This window comes from Mustela lutreola, chromosome 9 (assembly GCF_030435805.1).
Source record: "Mustela lutreola isolate mMusLut2 chromosome 9, mMusLut2.pri, whole genome shotgun sequence".
NCBI lineage: Eukaryota > Metazoa > Chordata > Mammalia > Carnivora > Mustelidae > Mustela > Mustela lutreola.
The window spans coordinates 43,218,911-43,243,291 of record NC_081298.1 but is presented as its reverse complement, the minus strand read 5'-3'; the positions used below and the strand labels follow the sequence as shown (position 1 = coordinate 43,243,291).

General features: G+C 42.2%; 1 protein-coding gene and 2 pseudogenes across 2 annotated transcripts in view; 1 reads left to right on the top strand and 2 right to left on the bottom strand.

Annotated features, from left to right (window-relative positions):
- DTD1 (D-aminoacyl-tRNA deacylase 1) overlaps positions 1-24,381 on the bottom strand; it is a 173,205-nt gene that overhangs the window by 85,952 nt on the left and 62,872 nt on the right. The gene's annotated exons all lie outside the window — the stretch shown is intronic.
- Positions 17,854-18,010, top strand: LOC131808770 (U4 spliceosomal RNA; annotated as a pseudogene).
- LOC131808165 (large ribosomal subunit protein uL11-like) lies at positions 19,755-23,944 on the bottom strand (annotated as a pseudogene).

Genomic DNA, 24,381 nt, shown 5'->3' with positions numbered 1-24,381 from the left:
TAATAGACAACAGGATTGATTTGACCAAAAGGAAGGTATGTTTGAGATGGTGTGGCAGCCAGCCTTTGAGATTCCCCAGTGATTCCAGCCTCCTGATATTTGTGACCTTGTGCAGTTACAATGAACAGGGCTCATGTGGGTAACCAACAGGTTACTGCAGGAATGACAGCGTGTGACTTCGGAGGCTAGGTGTCTGGGGGACACCAACTGTCAAGGACATTTGAGCAGCCAGCCTGCCAGGCCTCTGAGGGCCACCCAGGAAGAAGGCCCTCTTGTCTGTCCTGCTGACACTGTGACTGTAACTGCACAAAAGAACTCTGACCAGAAACACACAGCTAAGCAAATCCTAACCCACAGAACCTGTGAAGAATATTTACTGTCATGTTGAGCTGCTGAGTTTGGGGCAATTTGCTACACAGCACAAGATAACCAACACAAATGGTCTGATTTAAAGTACTACCCACATGACCCACCCAGAATTCACTTTGCAGGGGCTGAGGGTGGGGAGCTTTGCCAGCATGACTAGGGCTCCTCTGGTGACACCTGGGAGGTCAGCTAACTTCCAATACGACTTGGTGAACACTCTTAACTGGGGAAGTAGAAGAGGGACACTACCTCCCTAGAGGAGACCACACTTGACCTTGTCAAAAGAGAGGCACTCCCAATCAATCCGGGTCCCACAAAATCACACATGTGGCCCCAGATTACAGGCTAATCCACAGAATGGACAACCTTGCACAAAGGAACACTTGAAATGGTGTGTGCCCTCCAGTAATTCCTTTGATGCACTTCTAAGTTCATTTGGACTTTTTGATGTTTTACATTTTTTTTTAAAGATTTCATTTATTTATTTGACAGATAGAGATCACAAGTAGGCAGAGAGGCAGGCAGAGAGAGGGAGAGGCAGGCCTCCCGCTAAGCCGAAAGCCCGATTCGGGGCTCAATCCCAAGACCCTGGGATCATGACCTGAGCTGAAGGCAGAGGCTTTAATCCACTGAGGCACACAGGTGCTTTTTGACTTTCACTCTTGAGGTCCTCTCGACATAAAATTATTTTTAATTCTCAAATTTACAACCATATTTTAAGGGACTTGGGTGAACTTCCCTCTCTATGTGATGCCACAAGCAGTCTGTAATATAAATTCCATTTTTTTCTACTCCCCACCAGACCCACCCCCCCTTTTTTTCTAATCATAAACTTGGTGATGATCCCAGGATTGTGAGTTACTTTAAATACTGCAAGCAACCACTGGAAATCAAGAAACACAGACTTCCAAGTCAATAAAATTATTACTGCTCAGAACATTTCAATAGCAACGGTTTCCATGTATATGTGTATCATCAAATTAAGTTAGCAAACTGAAAAATAAAAAATTACCAAAGTATGAGTGAAGTACCTCTGATATAAATCTACATGGAAAAAAACAGAAAAATAGCAACCCAAATACAAGAAAAAATATAAGCCCTGAAATGCTTAATTTGGTTAATTTGAGAAACTAGGCATATCCTCCCCTTTATTACCAATGATTTTGAAAAAGTGATTCTGAAATGGTTCGTATCAATTTAGAACAAGTAAAACAAAGTTTTAAATTATGAATTCTAGGGGCGCCTGGGTGGCTCAGTGGGTTAAAGCCTCTGCCTTTGGCTCAGGCCATGATCTCAGGGTGCTGGGGTCAAGCCGTACATCGGGCTCTCCGCTCAGTGGGATGCCTCTCTGCCTACTTGTGATCTCTGTCAAATAAATAATAAATAAAATCTTTTAAAAAAATAAATAAATTATGAATCTATACAGAAAAGTATCTCAATGTAGGGTTTTATTTTATTTTGGACACATATTTTATGGAGAAAACAATCAGATAAATGCTGTCATGGGGCTGGGCGATACACCTGGCTAAGAAATTTGCTAGTCCCACTCAGCCATCAAACTGAGAGAAAGACTTCTGTGCTTGGCCACGGAAGTTATGCCAGGCATAACCTTCTCTTAACCTATAAGAAACTTTTACTGTCAATTTACATGTGACATGGGTTTAAAGAGTTAAAGCTCTTTTGAAAATAGTAAGTGACAGTATCTCAAAGAAACTACCTTTTTTTTTTTTCCTGATCAATTGAGATAAATGTTATTCTATAAAGGTCAAAAATCATAAACTTGACAGGAACAATTTTCATCACTTTAGACCTTTCCTGTTACATTCTTTAAGAGCAGCAACCGCTATGAATGAAGTCCCTCCCAGCCTCTCCCCTAATAATATGTAAATATGAATAACAATCACAAAATAAAATATGATTCATACATGTACTCTACATATGCTTTGGTTTGTAGCATTTTCCAAGCTAGAAACAGTTTAACATTTTATTAATTCTAAAATGCTTAGGTGGGTAGAAAATATAAAAAAAAAAAAAAAAAAAAAAAGACTGATCCATTGAGCTCTTTTTTTTTTTTTTTTTAAGATTTTATTTATTTGTTAGAGAGAGCACAAGCAAGGGGAGTGGCAGACAGAAGGAGAAGCAGGCCACCTGCTGAGCAAGGAACCCAAAGCGAGACTCCATCCCAGGACCCTGGAATCACGACTCCAGCTGAAGGCAGACACTTAACCAAATGAGCCACCCAGGCATCCCTGATCCATTGATCTCAAATGGTTTAAGATAGCCCATAATAACAAAAAGTCCTACGACCAACCAATAAAACCTCAGAATTTCAACTTAGGGCTTAAACAGACTGGAAGGATTGAGCAGCCTGACAATCAGTTAACACTCATAGATAATGATAACACCATGGAAACACTGTGGAAAGAGGGTGACGCCCAGCAATAAGCCACCCCCCAGGTATAAATGACATCTAGTCACTTGTTAACTCTCTTGGCAACTCATTAATTGGGCAAACAGTTACCGAATGCTTGTTATGCACCAAACAAGCCGCATTAAACGGGAAAAAGAGTAAGGCAGAACCCAGCTAGCTAGACAAAAGAACAGGTTCACTTTCTGGCTTGGAATCAAGAGACTTCTACATCTAGGAAGTTCTGATTACAAGTTGAGCAGCATCTGTCTGGCTAGCTTACCATAACAAACATTTTCTGTACAATCATAAGCCCCAAATTAGCTTATATATCAATTAACTATAGAAGGAAATTTGCTATACCACAGGATTCATTGTGACCACTTCCACTGATGATGTTTTGTTTATTTATTAGGTGTCTGCTTTAGGATAAACCAGTGGAGTTTCCCCACCTATTCAAATTTGTAAAAGGGCAAAGAAGAGGAGTCAAACATATAAAGAGCAAAGAATCCTTAAAATAAAACTTTCATTCTTAAAGACTTTTTCTGAATCTAAAATTCTTCAAAATACTGAGCTACATTATTATTTTTACAAACCTTATCATGAAATAGCAATTTAGAAAGTACATTTTGACCCAAATGTGGAAACAATTTTTTTTGAAAGTTAGCTTTTCTATGAATGCCCAAATTCAAAGAACCAAAAATAATCACTGGATTCTTCAGCTACAGCATAGGAAGCAAGCTCATGTCCAAGTCTGAAGTCAGTTTGATGCTTTTCAAAGGTATCATTGTTGTAAAGGCTTTAATTGGTTCATAAGCTCTCTCTAAACAGGTGGACAATTTTCTTTTTAAATTCTGTTTACCTTAAAGCACTGGTAACTTCACTTTTACATTTCTTAAAAGCCATCTTTCAAGATGGTTTGATATTTGGATTGCTACTGAAAGTTCTACTGACTGTACATGGAGAGGTTTCTGCATGCTGGCCCTGGGTTTTCAAGTTCATGGCTCCTTCCCTCAAGACTCTTCCCAGCAAAGCTCACCCTGGGATCCTCACTATCTTTCCCCAGAACCAGGTCTGGAAAGGGCCAATGGGGTTGCTCTGTGCCTATGGCCCATGGCTCTTTTTTTTTTTTTTTAATGTAAATATAAAGGTCCTGCAAGTCATCAGAAATTAAATAAGCAAATACAGCCATGCCAAAATATTCCTTTTAAAACATCTGTTCTAACAACAACCAATTAAAGTGATGACAGAGCCTACAAAAAGTAAAACAAAGGACTGTGTTAGTGCTGTTTTTACTGCCTCATGCAATAAATAGCACAGGAGTATGCTATCCAGCTTACTCTGGCTTCGGCCTCTCTCAGTTATGCAGTCAAAGCTTTAAAAGTAGCATAACTCAGAGTGCAATGGGCCAAAAACATTAAGCTGTTCCACGCTGATCGAGATGGGATAAAGTCCTTGAGAAATAATGAAAAGGAGGCCCTTTGCCAGGGAGTTACAGTCATTCGTTCATCATAAGGATCAATTAAGGCCTCTGCATGACCCCAGATTCTTTATAACTGCAATGTTTTTAACATTTTTTCATTGAAATGGTCTCAATTAAATAGGCTGCAAAAGTAAGAGAACAAGATTTAAACTGTAATGAGACCAATGTCTCCAAATAAACACAGAATGAGAAGGAGCCCCTCGATCTAAGAATGTCATGTGAAGGGGCAGCCTCTCCCTTTCCTCCTTTCCTGGTTCTAGAGGTCAACATGTACTCTGCAAATCAGTGCATTTACACAGTGGAGACTGGTTCAGGGCACTACTAAGGAAGGACAAAGCCATTCTCAGTTCCCCTTTTCATGAGGCTGTTGACCACAGTTACACCAAGAATCTGCAGAACTGGTCCACATCATAAACATTTTAAAAAATGATGCAAAATAATTATTTACGAATGCCGCCAGAACTCCAGACTTACATTTTTCTATTAATGTATAATTCAAGATGATGATGCCAGTGTCCCCAATATACAGAAACCTTAGGAAGTGTCACCAGTAGCTTCTTGTTCTTCTACTTAAGTGAGCCTCTCCTAGAGAACATTCATGAAGAACAAGACTGGAGAAACAGGATTACCGTGCTTGCATGTACTGACACAAAGCTTCATCCTGAGGAATGATTTTCTTTAGGACTCTAATAGAAAGCAAATATTTATCAACTGCCTGCTCTGTGCACTGTCATGGGGAGTTTGGGGGAGATTTTTAAGTCCTGGTTCTCTTATAGAAAAGAGTTCCTAATTTAATTGCAGAACAGGGATGAGGTCTTGAGAAGTCAAATGGAAATGACCTGAGCACACTTCCAGGCAATGAAAGTGCTAACAGATGGCTATGCACACCAGACCATACACAGATCAGACAGTCCTGCCATTCCAATGCAAGGAAAGGAGAACAGGAAGAAAATGCACTAATTTGCAGCCATATGGAAGAAGAGTACGGTCTTGGGGACAAGAAAAGAAGTGTGTATTCTTGCTGACAATCCCTACAGGGAAGCGCAGGGACCCAGACCTACAGACACAGACTTGCACTGGGCTCAAGGTTGATCTTTACCTAAAGGAAGTGGATCCAGCAAGGACTTTTGTAGGGGACTGCTGAGATCAAAGTGGTGAAGAGATATTCACCAAACCCCGCTATGCAAGACATGCTACAGAAAGAAACCTTTGGCCTCCAGACGCATCAGGGGCAGTTAGAAAATTCCAGTGTAAGGCGCGAAGTGAACGCCAGTTCGGAAGTGATACAAGAAATGGAAGCTATGGGTCATCTGCACCTCCTACGAAAAGGCCAAGGCGAGGGGTAAGCAGGATAACACAATGAAGCACTGACAGCAGCCTAGCAACATGACTGCTCCATCAATGCTAGGCACTAATGCTGTTTTAATTATGACCAAGACAATGATGAACAGGCCCTGGATACAGAGGAGAAACAGGAGGCCAGGGAAGAGGGGCAAGTGCTGAGAGCCCGAGCCAGTGACAGATTGTGAATATGAGAGGGAAAAGAGGAACACAGCAAAGGAAATGCTGAGACTAAGTGACTTCCCAGCGGAACTATCAGGCCTCTGGTCAAACGCAGGTCCTAAGCCCAGAGGGTTGCTGTCCAGAGAGCGGGCAGCACCAAGGATGCCTGCCCACAAATGCCTGACTCCAGAGCTGTGACTTTTGGGCTCTGTGACCAAGGGCTCCCCAGAAGTGGCCTCAGAGACACCCCTTCCCAGTGCCTCCTGCATAAACAGCTCAATGCTCTCCATCGTCTCGCTATCCCAGTCCCCACATCACACAGCAGCTCGCTTTGGTGTTTTATTGCTGTTCGGCATACAAAGGGGTCCCCTACTAATAAAGTTTGAAAACAAGTGCTCTATGGAGTATCCTCACCTAACTGTTAATGAGGATGAAGCTGAGCCACTCCAGGTGAGCTACACCTCTCAAAGACACTCGTGTTCCGAGGGAGACTCTCTGTGCCTCCAACAAGCTCGTTACCCAGAACTCAGGAAAACAAATATCTGAAAAGGAGGAGCCACAGCTGCAACAATGTTCAAGTCGATAACATTAAAGCTGAAAAGAAAACCTTCGGTGACCTCATATGCAGCAATAAAAAAGAGCAGCAAAAAATCTGGAAAAGGGCAAGTAAAGCTGTTTAGGTTTCCTCATAAAAGAACAGGGTGCAGTTCAGAAGAGATTGTGGTCTGTGTAAAAACGAGACACCGTAGCTCATTTCACTCAGCAATTCCACTGTGACTCCAGACATAGAAGGTCACCAACCCAGAAAGTCATACCTCATAATAATTAATGGAGTGCTCTGTTCCTACGCCACTGGCCACTTAAAGGTGGAACTGTGGCTGCCGTGAGCTGTTGGGCCACCCCCAGGATGGGGCTTTGCTGATAGGTGGGGCTCAGCTGAACTTTACCTGACAATGGGGAACCAGAAATGGTGCCTGGCTTCCTCATCTCTAAACGGTGCAGAACCTGGCTGTCCTTCTTCGGGACTTAGCCTCAACTTCCAAAATCCTCACCAAAAATATAACTGCCTGCTCCTTTTTAGAGCGGTTAGAAACTGACCCCCTATTTACAATTCATGTATTTCACATGCTGGCATCCCATAACCAGAAATTCAAGAAAATTCAAAACTCAGAAGAGCTTGCCGAGATATAACCCTATGATCAGGTAGCACTCAGCACTCATTTCTACAGCAATATTCCAAAATGTGTTTTTAAGTTTCAAAACAAAATTCGACAACAGATAATAAAAACTTGTACTACAGGCATCTGGTATCTTAAAAAAATATAAATACATGGACAGACATATGTTGTTCTGGTCAAGAAGATTACAAGAACCAAACATAGATATTTGTAATACCTTGAGGAAGCTATGTTGAAAGTGAAGTTTCTTGTTTCCTTATGACAAAAGAATTGGCAGTCTAAGACTAAATTCATTAATTGTACAAGGGCACAGATATTTTAATAAGTTACCCTGGGGGGTGTTTGAGTGGCTCAGTGGGTTAAGCATCTGACTTTGGCTCAGGTCATGATCCTGAGGTCCTGGGATCAAGCCCAGCATCGGGCTCTCTTCTCAGCGGGGAGCCTGCTTCCTCCTCTCTCTCTCTCTGCCTGCCTCTCTGTCTACTTGTGATCTCTGTCAAATAAAGAAATAAAATCTTTAAAAAAATAATAATAAGTTGCTCAGGGCACTTTTGCACCTATAAGTATTTCTTTTTTGGGATATACAAATCATTTCAACCTAAGGTAGATATTTATTCACTCCCTAAATATCCGACAAGAGCTTTCTATAGGCCGAGTCAGACTGTGCCAGCTGCCAGAGACAAGATTCCATAAAAGACCTTCGAGAGGAAGAGACATGGACAACCCCATCCTGGTGGGGAAAAAGGAGAAGGTACCGGAATCAAAAGGCATCAGAGCTCCAGGAGCGCTGGAGACTTTCTGTGGAGACCTGACAGGAATGAGACCCTACAGTTGGGAAAAGGGATTTAGACGAGGCAATGACAAGTGATGGGCAATGTTAACGAGGGAGACAGGACTAGGTTGAGGTAAGTAGACAGATCAATGTCACAACTGCTGCCACATATAAACAAAGAATAAGGGCACTCATGTTAGGGGCAAACCTGTAATCACACACCTACTGTGTGCCAGGCAGGATCCCCCCTTCAAGTGACATGAACCCTCTCAAGTGTCATCGTTTAGGGGCACCTGGGTGGCTCAGTCAGTTAAGCATCTGCCTTCAGCTCAGGTCGTGATCCCAGAATCCTGGGATCAAGTCCCACATCATGCTCCTTGCTCAGCGGGGAGCATGCATCTCCCTCTGCCTCCTGCTCCCCCTACTTGTGCTCGCTCACGCTCTCTCTTTTTCTCTCTCTCTGTGTCAAATAAATAAATAAATAAATCTTTAAAAAAAAAAAAGTTTCATCATTTCAAATGAACTAACAGGAAGGCAACCATCAACAGGGCCCAGCCACATTCCATTCACCAAGCTGCAATACCTCCCCTCTGCTTGGCCCTCAGGCTCCAGGAAGGCTTGTCAGGGCCCTGGCACCAGCTGCAGCCTCTAGTCCAGAAGGGGCTGAGCAGCCCCTGCCGCTTCCGGGAACACCTGCTGCTGCAGGGAAGTGGCCCTGTGTGACTGGAGCCAGCTGCTGGGATGCTGGGAATAACCCCCTCCCCACCTCCTACCCCACCCCCCCAGCGTATTGCTGCAGAACTGCTGCTTTGCTGAAAGACAACACCTCTGTGGGGCTAGGTGCCCTGCATGCAGGAAATAGGCCATCTGGTTTTCTTTCAAAAGGAAAACTATACCAGTCCCCCTCAGCATTGCCACCACCCCAGTCCACCTTCATTTCCACATCCACTTAGCATTCTCCCACCCCAGCCAGAAGTCAGAGATGGTAAGCCATCACAAGTACCTTACACTGCCAGGTTCAACCAGAATCCAAGCGCTCTTGCTGCTTTCGCCCCCTGGGGCTGCTCAAGGAACAGCAGCGTCTCTTTTCCCTGCACCTCCCATGATCCACACTTGGAAATTCAGTACAAATCTCCTGTTTCCTTCACCTCTGGGTTTGATTTATTGAGGGTTGGAAACTAATGTGCTTTTTGGCTCATGTAAGGAGAAAAATTTTTTTATTAAACACACACACTAATTCATTTTTGAGCCAAACTCAATTATTTGCCACGCCATTTTAAAAGAAAATTAAGTAGACAAAGTGTAATCACTAAAATATATCAAACTCTGCTGAAGGATGACGGAAAATGGGAAGACAACCATACCAAAAAGATGGTGGAACCAAACTAAAAATCAAATGTAATGGGGAAAGAGATGAATTTTTCTTACAGAAAAATTCCAAATAATTAGGGTTGCCAGATTTAACAAAATAAAGGATGCCCAGTTAAATGTGAAGTTCAGATATCGCAAAAGAAATACTTACACCAAGAAGTCATTGTTTACCTGAAAATCAAAGTCATCTAGGTGTCCTGCAACCCTACAAATAATACATGTAATACTTCCATCTCCAGGAAGTACGGCTTCACCCTCCCGAACTCCTTTAAGGTGGCCTGTGCCTCAGGATTCACTTCCAAGGAGGGAAAGGGAGAAACAGTAACACTGCAGTGGAGCCACCTGGCCAACACAACATCCACCAAGTGATCAAGGTTTGCATCACCAGGGATGTCACATGGGTGACATCTCCTAAAAGGATGAGAAGGACACTGCACCTCTGGAATGCTCTTTTCAAAACCTGTAAGCCACTCTAATCACAAACCCAGATTTAAGGCCATCCTACAGGGTGCCTGACCAGTACCCCTCAAAGTCAGGAACTGCCAAAGACAATAAAATGTAATGTGGTGCCCTAAACTGGATCCTGGAACAGAAAGAGGATATAAATGGAAAAACTGGTGAAATCCAAATAAAGCCTGGAGTTTAGTTAATAGCAATGTACCAGTGTCAATTTATTTTTTTCAAAAAGAGATTTTAGAGAGGGAGAGAGCATAAGCAGGGGCAGTGGCAGCCAGAGGGAGAAGAAGAAGCAAGTTCCCTGCCGAGGAAGTAGTCTGATGGCTCAGTCCCAGGACCTCAGGATCATTCCCTGAGCTAAAGGCAGATGCTTAACCAACTGAGATACCCAGGTGCCCCAGCAAAGTCAATTTCTGAATTTTCAAAAATGTGCTATGGAAAGGTAAGACTGGTAACAATGGGATATGCTCGAGATGGGGTATTCAGACCTCTGTACTCTCAGCAACATTTCTGGATAACCAAGATTACCCCAAACAAAAGTTTATTTTTATAAAATCAAATGTAAAGAAATGAGAGGATATCAGGGAACCGTTTCAAAACTCTAGCAAAACACAGGGAAGAAATTAATAAGAATAATAAAATGTTGGTAATAATAATAAGAAAATTTTTTAAATAAGATTTAAAGATTTTATTTATTTATTTGACAGAGAGAGAGATCACAATTAAGCAGAGAGGCAGGCAGAGGGAGAGAGGGAAGCAGGCTCCCTGCTGAGCAGGGAGCCCGATGCAGGGCTCCATCCCAGGACCCTGAGACTGTGACCTGAGCCAAAGGCGGAGGTTTAACCCACTGAGCCACCCAGGTGTCCCAAGAATTTTTTTTTTAAGGGACAGAGCAAATGTCAGAAGATAATGGCTAGAAACTTGCCCCTGGGCATCTTGTAGGTGTCACCAATCCCCATTATCTTCTGTCCCAAGCAGATCCTTTATAAAAGCAACCAACCATCCCAGTTTGCCTGAGATCGTCCCAGTTTCAGCACTGAAAGGCCCACATCCCTGAGAACCCCCTCAGTCCTAGGAACACCTAGACCTCTGTCTCTGTCTCCCTATGGGTATGTGTGTATGTGTGTGCCTGTCTCATGTGTACATGCATGCACACATGCATATACACAAACATTCTGGGATTCTTGAGTTAAATACCAAAAAAATTGGTCACAACTCCAGAATACAGGTAACTAATTCACTTTTACAGAGAACTCTAGAATAAAACAACACCCCATCCCCCACCATCTACCTTCCACTACTATATATATACACCCAATATCAGGCCTCAAAAGACAGGGATTCTTTGTCATCGTCTGTAAACACCAAGTGCCACTTCTGCGTATATGTCCTTCCACAGCCCCAGATACATTTCTAGAGCACCCAATAGTCTGGGGAAAGGCCACCTTATAAGCAGTCAGGCTCCCCAGAGACAGTGCAGTTTATCATACACAAACCTGAACAGTGAGATCTGGGCTTTCTCAGGCTTGGTATGGATTCGTAGGTGCACAACACCTCTGTAATAGAGAACATCACACCAGCCCCTGCTACTGCACCAGATCTCCCAAGACTGGAAACAGGCTCATAGCACACAGTCTGAGGCACTTTTGCATCTCACACCTGCACTGGAAAGCCTGAATCTTGAGCAGACCAGAAAGCATTTCACCCACAGGTGCCACATAGGGAGTCCAGTGATAAGTTCCAAAAGTAACTAAAGAACACTGGTGGCATACTAATGACCATGTCGCATTTATCATCAAAACAACAGCAGCTGCCATTCATTGAGCAAGTACTATGTGCCAGCTAACCGGCTGTGGCCCAACAGAAGCCAAGTCAGAGCTGCAGGCAACCAAGGACTTGGAGGAAAAAACAAAATTACATTCAAAGGATTTCTACAAAGTCAGATTTACACATTTTCATAACATAGAGACTGAGGCACTGTTCTACGATGGAAGAGACCAAAGAGACATGACAAACCCCAGTGTGGCATCCTGGAACACACTAGTGGGAAAATCAGGGAAGTTCAAGTAACAGGTGAAGATTACTTAATGATAATGTATCAATGTTCATTTCTCGCTTTTGGTAACGGTGCTAGGCTCGTGTAAGATGTTAACATTAAAGGAAGCCAGACGAGTGTACAGAAACTCATTTCTATTTTGCAGTTTTTCTGTAAATCTAAAATTATTTCAAAATAAAAGGTTAAAAAGATACATTTTGCAAATAACATGCAACGGATTACAAAAATATGCCCTGTAGAACAGCTGCATTCTTTTGTAAGGATACTTCAAAGTTACTGAAAAGACTATGAGAATTGACTTCAATTTTTTTTTTAATTTCAGACTACAAAGTAAGCCTCACACACAAAGGCTGCAAAGGATGGGTACACTTCATCAAACATGAGAAACTGCTGCTCGAACAGAGTTCCCAACTGCTAAGGACATTTCACTTTGTTATCAAAGCTACTTCTCATGTTTTTAACTCAGGAGCACCAAACAGATGTGTAACCAAGCTGAGTAAGCCAGGACCTTCCTGGAACTCAATGTGTCTTTGGGGCCTCAGGGTCTAAATGAAGGGGTCATGGTAACCCCCTGGAGTCCTGACCTGAGACATCGTCAGGAAGGAATCCTTAGTCCGTACCGGCCTACTGTGCATAATGTGGGGTGTGGGAAGGCAGAAGAATATTACATGCCAGGCACGGCATGAGGTCCTTCCCCCAAAGCACCTTGCAAAGGAGGACCACCCTTGTTTTACAAAGTGACAGGGGTCCTCAGAGAAACCAAATGACCTGCCAAGGCAGAACCACCAATACTTCTGAGCCTGATGGAAATGCAGGTATGACTCTGAAGCCAGAGGATGCCTGAGAATGCCATCCCTAAAGTGACCCAGGTCACAAGGGGCAATCGCTAGGGGCTTGCAGGACAAGCCAGCTACCATGAGATGGCTAAGCAGGCACAGGTCTCCTGAGGGCTGTGCTGAGGTGTGCCAGGGCCTTTGCGAAAGCACCCAATCCTAGAGGGAGACACTGGGCACAGCTGCCAACCCTGTCCCATGCCCCAGGATGAGCCTCACTCTTAGCAGAGGTCTTGAAACTCAGTGATCATCTACCCTATTGGTAGAAGAGGTGGGGCACGTACTCCCGTGGCACACACTCACTAACTTCTAAGTTACATACATCTCACTGTGGTGCTCAGACACTAAGGACATCAGAAAATCGTCCTAAAAGTAGACATTTTTAAAAAGGAGATACAGATAAATAAAGTGGTAATATTTACTTCCCATACTCCAAATGACATTTCCCCCCAGGGCCCACTCTGGAGGCCACTGGTTTATTAAGTCTACAGCCCCTCCAGCCTGTGCCCGAGTCTCCCTTACAGAGGAGGAAGTAGGGAGAGGCGGGATTTGCCACAACTGGGGTTCTCACCCAGCTCCAGATGCTCCAGGGAGGGTAAGAACTACAGAGCCTCTACACAGACCACCACCAGCAGGCCTTGGGTCACACATCTGCCTCCCACTCCAACACACTGCACACTTCTACCAGAGCTATGGACTGAAAAGCATACTGAGCATGTCACTTGTCTGCTTAAAATCCTACTAGGACTCCCCAGGACTCTGATAGAATGGAAACTGCTTAAAGCAGGGTCCAGTATCTGTACTGGGATTCCCAAACCAATCAAGCTTCCCCAACTCACAGTTGTAACCACCGACCTTGCCGGCCTACGAACCAGCCTACAGAGTCAGGACCATGCTACGGTGGCAGCTTCCAAGAGCGTCCCCATAATCCTTGCCTCCTGGTATACACGCCTGTACGTAGCCCCCACCCTCCTCAAAAAGCAGGTATAGCTGGCCTGTGTGGCCAACAGGACACTGTGAAATCTCAGCATGGGCCTGTCACTGCACAACACCAGAGGCAGGTGTTGAATGTGAAATGACCAGTGAGGCTGGGTCACAGAAGACATGACTGTTCCCTTGGATCACTTGCTCCGAGGAAGCTGGAAGCTTGCTATGAGGACAGTGAAGTAGTTCTAGCAAAAGGCATCAGGAAAAGAAGTGAGATTCCTGCCAGCCATGTGAGTGAGTGACTCTGGAAGCAGACTCTCCAGCCCTAGTCGAGCCTGCAGATGACGGTGGCCCTGGCCTGACATCCTGACTGCAACCTCACCACAGACTCTGAGCCAGACCCACCCAGCTAAACTGTTCCTGAATTCCTGATGCTCAGAAACAATGGAAGATAATAAAGGCTGTAAGCCACTAAGTTTTGAGGTATTTTGTTGCCCAGCAATAAATAACTAATATGCTTATGCTCTCTGTGTCTTTGCAAAAACCTCTCTTACCTTGAACTGTCCTGTCCTCTCACCCATACATATATCCTCCCTTCTTCCCTCCCTCCCTCTCTCCATTCTCTCTCTCACACACCCAGTAATATATATACAATAGTGCACACTGTCATAGCACCCTGGACATTCCTCTCTTAAAGAAACTTTTAAAATAGACTCAGTGGGTTGAAGCCTCTGCCTCCGGCTCTTGTCATGATCCCAGAGTCCTGGAATTGAGCCCCGCATTGGGCTCTCTGCTCAGCGGGGAACCTGCTTCCTCCTCTCTCTCTGCCTGCCTCTCTGCCTACTTGTAATCGCTGTGAAATAAATAAATAAAATCTTCCAAAAAAAAGAGAACAAAATAGGCTAGGAATTACCTGCTCCTCTCTCCTGGGACACAGGGAACAACTTGTACACAGAGGTGGTCTGCAAAGGACACTTCAGTCAGACCAGGTTGCTGGAGAAACACATGCTCTCCCACAACCCCTAGCTCTCAAAGAAGGCTGACCTACAATGCATTAACAGCCCTGAGATCTTCACTGAAGAGAATACATCCAATAAGCCCACACCAACCCTCAACATAAGCGCTCCATTTGGCCTGAGCGGTTCTTCTCACTGAAGGGCATCTACCTGGACTGCCACTAGAAGTGTGACTCCAACAACCACAGTGTCAGTCCTAACCACGTGTTGGGCAGTGTGGCCTACGTGAGCAGCACTACACCGGACTTCCAACACCTCTGCAGAGCATGGCTCCCCCCTGGACTCCACACTGAAACCCCTGCAGGACCATACGATGATGCAGAATAACAAGCAGGGCTGGTCCAAAGTAATCTACAGCTGCCCTTCTTGCTCTAAGCAGAACTTAACAGCCTGGCCTGGCCAAGCACAGAACCTTAACACCGTAGATACTCGAGAATACTGAATCAATGAGAGGGATGCCAGGATGGATGAATGGACAGACAGATAGAAGGACAGATGGACAGAGAGAGAGATGGTGGATAGGAAGGCAGGGAAGTAGGTGGGGGAAAGGGACCAGATTTGGATTCCATCACTGCAAAGGGTAAGAGTCTCACTGGCTCAAGGGTGCCATAATTTCAACAGCTTTGGCAAGAGCAGGGGTGACAGCTTTCTATAAACCCTGTATTAACTATGAAATTTCACCTCCAAAGAAATCACAAGAAGCCATTTTCTGAGTCTGATCCCCAGCCCAGTCTCTTATCCAGCAATGCATCACTATGGAATCTAGGCCCTGCTATGGAAGGGCTACCACAACAACTTGGAGCCGAACCCCAGACACCAATGTTAATCAGAAAGCTCTAGCACAATGGGCAAAAAAATGGCCAGCCATCCCCTCACTGGGACAGCTTCAAGAACCCACTTTCTTAGGCTGGGAGGTGGATACACCATGCTCACTGTCTTATTCCTTCTTATTTGTCTTAAAAATTCATAATAAAATATTTTTTAATTGGAAAAGAACACATAGGAAATGAGCTCTTGTCACAGAAGCAATTCTGTTCTAAAGTATTTTTGAAAGAAAATAAATATTGTGATTTATTAAATTTAATGATCAACTCATTGTGCTGGGCACAAAGATCAAGGCATTTACTCAACTATTATATAGGTACCTTTCATGAAACTTTACTCCCAACTGCATCATGAAAACAAGACTTCTTCAGATGCCAGCCCTACTAAGACCTTGTCAAAGAAAAGACCATTCCTCAGAGAGGTTAGCAATGCCCTTCTGATCTGAGCAGGACTACAAAGGGCCAGGGCACTGAGAGGACAAGAGTACTCAACATAGCCAGAGACACATCGTTCCTGCCTGTGGCACGGCCCCTTCCCCACAGCCCTGGACACTTATTCCCCATTTTGGTACACAATGAAAGCAGTAAAAATGACTTCAAGATAAGAGCCATAAAAACAAAGTTAATTTATCAGTAATTTAGACTCCCTGAGCCACAGTGTTATTATCTGAAGCATCTGTATCAGTTCAACAATGTGACAAGGAAGTCAGAATCAAGCAGATGGCCAGTTTATATCTGTTTTAAAGCAAAGTAGTACTAAAAAAGGAAGGAGGGTATAATTTGACTTCTTTCCTATTCTTACCTAATTTGAATGCCAGTACAAATTGGTCAGCCTTGTTCTTTTTAAATGGTGCACATTATTCTACACTACAAATGAGATATGATTTTTCTAACCTTTCCTCTGCTGATGAGCATTTTGGTTGTTTCCATAATGCCATATTGAGCCCCCTCACACAAATACCATCATGCACATGTGCACAGACTTCTGAAAAAGAAGCTCAAAGAAGAGAAATTGCTCAGTCCACTTATGTCTGGTTCTAGTTTTTCTATCTTTTAAGATTTTATTTATTTATTAGTCAGAGAGAGAGAGAGCGAGAGCATGAGCGCACAAGCTGAGGGAGCAGCAAGCAGAGGGAGAAGCACACTCCCCACTGAGCAAGGAGCCCGATCCAGGTCTCGATCCCAGGACTCTGAGATCATGACCTGAGCTGAAGGCAGACACTTAACTGGTTGAGCTAACCAGGTGCCCCTGTCTGCTTTCAATTTTGATCAACAGTGCTAAATGCCTTCTGAAAAGTCTTCACCAGGTGACAGGATGAATAAAAAAGCAAGACCCATCTACATGCTGCCTATAAGAGACTCATTTCAGAGCTAAAGATATATGTAGATCGAAAATGAAAGAAAAGAAAAGCATTTTATCATGCAAATGGAAGTGAAAAAAAAAAAGCTGGGGTAGCAATACTTATATGAGACAAAACAGACTTTAAAATAGAGTAAAACACACAGACACACACAAAGACTGCATTAAGAAATGAGGAAGGTCACTACATAATCCTAAAGGGAACAATCCAAGAAGAAGATATAACAGTTGTAAGTATTTGTGCACCCAACATGGGAATACCCAAACAAATAAAAGTTAATAATAAACATAAAGGAACTGATTAATAGTAATGCAACAATAATAGGGGACTTTAACACTCCCTTACATCAGTAGATAGATCACCTAAACAGAACATCAACAAGGAAACATGGCTTTGAATAACACATTGGACTAGGTGGATCTAACAGATATATTCAGAGCATTCCATCCTAAAACAGGAGAATACACATTCTTTTCAAGTGCACATAAAACATTCTCCAGAAGAGATCACTCATTAAGCCACAAATCAAGTCTCAACAAAATAAAAAACACTGAAGTCATACCGTGCATCTCTTCTGACCACAACATTATGAAAATGGAAATCAACCACAAGAAAGAAATCTGGAAAGACCATGAATATGTGGTTAAATAACATGTTAGTAAACAATGAATGGGTCAACCAATAAATCAAAGAGGAAATCGAGAAATTCATGGGGATAAATGAAAATGTAAACACAATGTTCCAAAATCCATGGGATGCAGCAAAAGCTGTTCTAAGAGGAACGTTTATAGCAAAAAAAGGCCTACTTCAAGAAGCAAGACAAACCTCAAACAACCTAACCTTACACCTAAAGAAAAACATGAACACAAAACCACTAGAAGGAAGGAAATAATAAAGACCAGAGCAGAAATAAATAAAATAGAAAATTTAAAAAAAAAATAGATCAATGAAATCAGGAGCTGTTTCTTTGCAAAGATCAACAAAATTGATAAGCCTTCAGCCAGACTCATTAAAAAGAGAAAAAAAAGAAAAAGAACTCAAATAAACAATATCAGAAATGAAAGAGGAGAAATAGCCACCAATTTCACAGAAATACAAAGGGTTATGAGAACAATTGAAATATTTTGAACTACAACTGAAATTGTGAAAAATTACATCCCAACAAATTGGACAAACTAGAAGAAATGGATAAAATCCTAGAAACATATTACATCCCAAAACTGAACCAAGAAGAAATAAAAAATTTGAACAGACCAATTACCCGCAATGAAATTGAATCAGTAATCAAAATATACCAACCAGCTTTGCGCAGTGGCAGTATCGTAGCCAATGAGGTTTATCCGAGGCGCGATTATTGCTAATTGAAAATATACCAACCAGACAGCATCACAGAGGAATTCTACTGAACATTTTTTTTTTAAGATTTTTTATTTTATTTATTTGGCAGAGAGAGAAATCACAAGTAGACAGACAGGCAGGCAAAGAGAGAGGGAGAAGCAGGCTCCCCACTGAGCAGAGAGCCCGATGCGGGGCTCAATCCCAGGACCCTGAGATCATGACCCCAGCCGAAGGCAGAGGCTTAACCCACTGAGCCACCCAGGCGCCCCCTGAACATTTTTTTTTTAAGATTTTATTTATTTATTTGACAGACAGAGATCACAAGTAGGCAGAGAGGCAGGCAGAGAGACAGGAAGGGAAGCAGGCTCCCTGCTGAGCAGAGAGCCCGACCCAGGGCTCAATCCCAGGACCCTGGGATCATGACCTGAGCCAAAGACAGAGGCTTTAACCCTCTGAACCACCCAGGCGCCCCTCTACTGAACATTTAAAGAAGAGTTAATATCTATCCTTCTCAAACTATTCAAAAAAAAAAAAATCAAAAAGAAAGGAAAACTTCCAAATTCATTCTATGAAGCCAGCATTACCCTGATACCAGAACCAGATACAGACATCATAAAAAAAAAAGAGAGTCACAGGCCAACATCAGTGATGAACATAGATGCAAAAATCCTCAACAAAATGCTAGCAAACCAAATCCAACAATATATTTTTAAAAGTCAGGGGTGCCTGGCTAACGTCAACAGAGCATGCAACTCTTGATCCTGAGTTTAAGTCCCACGATGGGGGTAGAGTTTACTAAAAGAAAATGCATATATATAAATTCAAAATGATCAAGTGAGATTTATTCCTGGGATATAAAGGTGATTCAATATTCACAAATCAATCAACATGACATATCACATAAATGAAAGGATAAAAACTGTATGATCACTTCAACAGATGTAGAAAAAGCACCTGACAAATACAACATCTATTCATGATTAAAACCTTCAACAAAGCAGATTTTAGAGAGAACATACCTCAACATAATAAAAGGCATATATTTTTAAAAGGGGGGGGGGCGCCTGGGTGGCTCAGTTGGTTGAGGCCTCTGCCTTCAGCTCAGGTCGTGATCCCAGGATCTTGGGATTGAGCCCCGCATCGGGCTCTCTGCTCTGCAGGGAGCCTGCTTCCTCCTCTCTTTCTACCTGCTTCTCTGCCTACTTGTGATCTCTGTCTGTCAAATAAATTTTAAAAATCTTAAAAAACAAAACAAAACCAAAACCCCACAGCTAACACCATACTCGGTGGTAAAATACTAAAAGCTTTTCCCCTAAGATCAGAAATAGGACAACAGTAGCCATTCTTACCACTTCTATTCAACACAGTACTGGAAATTCTAGCCTCAGCAATCAGACAGCAAAAAGAAACAAAAGGCATCCAAACTGGTAAGTAAAACTTTCAATTATTTGCAGATGACATGATACCATATAGAGAAAACCCTAAGGACTCTATCAATAAACTACTAGACATGATAAATGAATTCATTAAAGTCACAGGACACAAAATCAATGTACAGAAGTCTGTTGCATTTCTATACACTAACAATGAAACAACAGAAAAAGAAATTAAGAAAAAATCCCATTTACAACTGCACCCTAAACAGGGCTGCCTAGGTAGCACAGTCAGTTGGGCATTTGACTTTTGGTTTCAGCTCAGGTTGTGGTTTCAAGGTTGTGTGATTGCACCCTGCCTCAGGCTCCACACTCAGCACAGAGTTTACACTTTCCCTCTCCCTCTGCCCCTCCCACCTGTGCACATGCACACACGTTCTCTCTAAAATAAATTAATAAATCTTTAAAAAAATCTCACCCAAAATAAAAAGATACCTAGGAATAAACTTAACCAAAAAGATGAAAGACCTATACTGTGAAAAGTATAAAACACTGATGAAAGAAACTGAAGACAAAAAGAAACAGAAAACATTCCATGAACATGGACTGAAAGGACAAATACTGTTAAAATGTCCATACTATCCAAAACAATTTACACATTTAATGCAATCCCTATCAAAATATCAACAGCATTTTTCCCAGAACAAGAACAAATAATCCTAAAATTTGTATGCAACCACAAAAGACCCAAAATAGCCAAAGCAATCATGAAAAAGAAGAACGAAACTGGAATTACCACAGTTCCAGATTTCAAGATATAATACAAAGCTGCAGTAATAAAAACAGTATGGTACTGGCACAGAAACAGACACACAGATCAATAGAACAAAAGTCCAGAAATAAACCCACATTTATATGGTCAATTAATCTTCAACAAAGGAGGCAGTAATATGCAATAGGAGATAGTCTCTTCAATAAACAATGTTGGGAAAACTGCACAATTATATGCAAAGGAATGAAACTGGACCACTTTCTTACATCATACACAAAAACAAGCTCAAAATGGATTACAGACTTAAATATGAGACCTGAAACCATAAAAATCTTAGAAGAGAGCACAGGCAGTAATTTCTCTCATATCATCTGTTTTTAATCGAAATATCAGCATTTTTCTAGGTACGTCTAAGGCAAGGGAAACAAAAGCAAAAATCAACTATTGGGACTACATCAAAATATGCCCATTTTCTTATACTTATCAATTAATACTATTACCCCATTTTATTTTTACCTTTCTAATCATACACAACAATGGAATCTTGTAATTCGCATTTCCTGGAACACCGGTAAGATTGAGCATCTTTTCAAATCTTAGAAGCTATTTGTATTTCATGTGAGAACTGACTGAAAATAGCCTTCTCCTAGTTTCCTATAGAATTTTGGCTTTTATTTTTTATTATTGATTTGTAGAAGTGCACTATGGATTCTAAGAACTAGATATTTGTTTGTAAAAAAGAAAATATTTCATAAATGGAGAGAGAAACCATGTGTCTGCATCAGAAGACTCAACACAGTAAAAAAGTTAATTCACTGCAAATTGATGTACAGGTTTAATGCAATTCCTATCAAGATCCCAGCTTAGTTTTTTATAGACAAGCTTATTCTAAAATTTATTTGAGAAAGCACAAGCCACAGAATAACTAAAACAAGGCTGGAAAGAAGAATAAAATGGAAGGAATCACTATGCCCAATACTAAAGCTTACTATATAGCTATAGTAATCAAGACAGTGTGGTAGTGGTGGACGGACAGGCACATAGGTCAGTGGAACAAAATAACAGAACCCAACAATGGATCTATACAAGCAAGTCCAATGGTTTTTGATAAAAATGGAGAAAAAGACAGCCTTTTCAACAAATGGTGCTGGATCAATTGGACATCCATAGGCAAAAAAAAAAAAAAAAAACACTCACCCTAAAGATGGGTGTGGACTCAATCAATGCACTGGTTGTGATATTATACCATACTTTTACAAGATACTGCCATAAAGGAAACTGGGTGGAAGGTACACAATATCTTGCTGCATTATTTCTTCCAGTTGCATGCAAATCTGTAATTACCTCAATTAAAAATAAAAAATGTTGGAAACATGGGGCACCTGGGTGGCTCAGTGGGTTAAGCCGCTGCCTGCGGCTCAGGTCATGATCTCAGGGTCCTGGGATCCAGTCCCGCATCGGACTCTCTGCTCAGCAGGGAGCCTGCTTCCCTCTCTCGCTCTGCCTGCCTCTCTGCCTACTTGTGATCTGTCTCTGTCAAATAAATAAATAAAATCTTAAAAAAAAAAAAGTTGGAAATAGGGACGCCTGATTCTTGATTTCAACTCAGGTCATAATCTTGGGGTTGTGGGATCAAAAGCCGCATTGGGCTCTACGCTCAGCAGGGACTGTGTTTCTCTCCCTCTCCTTATGAGCCCCCTGCTCATGCGTGCTCTCACTCTCTAAGATAAATAAATCTTTTTTAAAAAAATGTTGAGGGGCACCTAGTTGGCTCAGTCAGTTAAGCAGCTTCAGTTCAAATCAAGATCCCAGAGGCCTGGGATTGAGCTCCGCATCAGGCTCACTGCTCAGTGGGGAGACTGCTTCTCCCTATCCCTCTGCCTGCTGCTCCCCCTACTTGTGCACTCCCTCTCCCTCTGTCAAAGAAATAAATAAAATCTTTTTTTAAACAATGTTGAAAACAGGAGATGCCGCTTTGGAAATTACTCCCATGATATCTTTTTTTATACAAATAAAGTTGATGTTGTGAGACAAAAAAAAAAGTTGAAAATATATTCTCCTAGTCGAACTTTTTTTTGGGGGGTTGTCAAATGATCCTTTATTGAAATATTTTCTTTTGTATTCCTTAACTAGCCAGGCACTCCACTGTACCAATGCTAATGTCACCTACGATGTCATGAGGGTAGCGGCCATCAACATTGCAGCCCACAGACTGGGCAGTCTCCAAGATCTCTTTCATGTTCCAGAGAACTCTCTAGCTACAGATTAGTGCCACATCTGTCCAGCAATGTTGACAGTCCTCCAAAGGTGGTATTTCCACTGTGTTTCATGTTTTTCTGCTACTTTTGGTCTCTTGGCAGGGTCTTTTTTTTTTTTTTCTTTTAATTTCACAGAGAGAGACAAAAAGAGAGGGAACACCAGCAGGCAGAGTGGGAGAGGGAGAAGCAAGCCCTCCACCGAACAGGAAGCCCAATGCGGAGCTCAGTCCCATGACCCTGAGATTGTGACCTGAGCCAAAGGCAGACACTTAACGACTGAGCCACCCAGGTACCCTCCTGGCAGTTTCTTGAGGGCTTTGATAATTAGGGCAGAGGCAGAAGGTACCACTTCAACTTGGGCCTGCCTGTTCTGAATGGTCCATCTCACTATAATCCTCAGACCCTTCCAATCACTGGCTACCTTTGTGATGTCATCACCAGTCATTTTGGGAAACAAATCCAGGGAACAGATCTTGGGGGCCAGAGCAGATGTGGCATTAACTCCCCAACCAGTGCACCTCAGGTACATGACTTTGATCTCACTGGGGCTGAACTTGGACAGTTGGTGTCGGATGAACCAAGATTTGGGACAACAAAAGAAAGGTGCACCTTGGCTTCCTCCAAGTTGAAAGCCAAAGGCTCTCCTTGTCTAATTTTTACCTTCTAAATTTCCTTATGGTATAAGAAGGGTTAATTTTTATCTAATCAAATTCACTTCTCTCTTTAAGTCTCCTGAATTTATCTAATTTTTTAACACTTTGAAGTTTTCTTGAAGTTGTTAAAAGAGCATTGATTTTGGGGAGCTTGGGTGGCTCAGTGGGTTAAAGCCTCTGCCTTCAGCTCAGGTCACGATCCCAGAGTCCTGGGATTGAGCCCCGCACTGGGCTCTCTGCTCCAAAGGGAGACTGCGTCCCTCTCTCTCTTTTCCTGCCCCTCTGCCTACTTGTGATCTCTGTCCAATAAATAAATAAAATCTTAAAAAAAAAAAAAGAGCATTGATTTTAAGAAGTCTTTTATGCTAGGGTCATCTGGGTGGTTCAGTCAGCTGAGCATCCAACTCTTGGTTTCAGCTCAGGTCATGATCTCAAGTCATGAGATCAAGCCCTGAACTGGGCTCTCTGATCAGTGGGAAGTCTGCTTGAGATTCTCCCTCTCCCTCTTTCTCTGCACCCCCACACACTCACATACACTCATCCTCTCTTTCTGTCTCTTTCAAATAAATAAATCCTTAAAAATAAAAAAACAAAGGAAAAGTATTTTATGCTAAGTAAAGAAGTCTTTAAAAGTACACTTTAATTAGTCATAAGAAACTCTATGAAACTTAAAAAAACTAAAGAAACCTGGGCATGAAGTTAAAAGAATGATGTTTAAATGATCTCATTTTCAGGCTTAGTTGATATGACAAGAACAGAGAAATTAAACATCATAAATAGAAACATCATAAATAGATACATATCCATCACAGGGATATGTAGTTGCTCCTGAAGCAGGGAAGAAAGATTCCATAAAGCTAATTAATTAATTAATTACATATTATATAATATATAACATATATTATATAAATCTATAGTACATTATATGTAAGTATATAATATATAAATGTAATACATATTATGATAAATAAAGTAAATCTTCGAGTGCCCCCTACCATTCCCCCCAACCCATGTCAGCCCATGCAGTCACAGTGATGCCAACAGGGCCAAAAGTACAAGCCAACACCAGGTGCTGCTTTTGGTCAAGCTATTCAGCACTTAACTCAGGATCTGACAAATCAGACAATATCCCAGAAAGATGTCTGTTTCACTTTTCTTGTGGGTACACAAAAAGACCTTATTTTGACATTTTAAATTCTTCTGAAGAAAGCAACCATGCACATTTGAGTTACCTGTACTTACAGATTTTTTTTGGGGGGGGGGGGGGGAGAGAGAGAGCCAGGGAGGGGAGGAACAGAGAAAGAAGGGGAGAGAATCTTAAGCAGCTCCACATGCACTGTGGAGCCCAATGTGGGGTTCGATCTCATGACACAGAGATCATGACCTGAGCCAAAATCAAGAGTCAGAGGCTTAACCAAAGGAGCCATCCAGGTA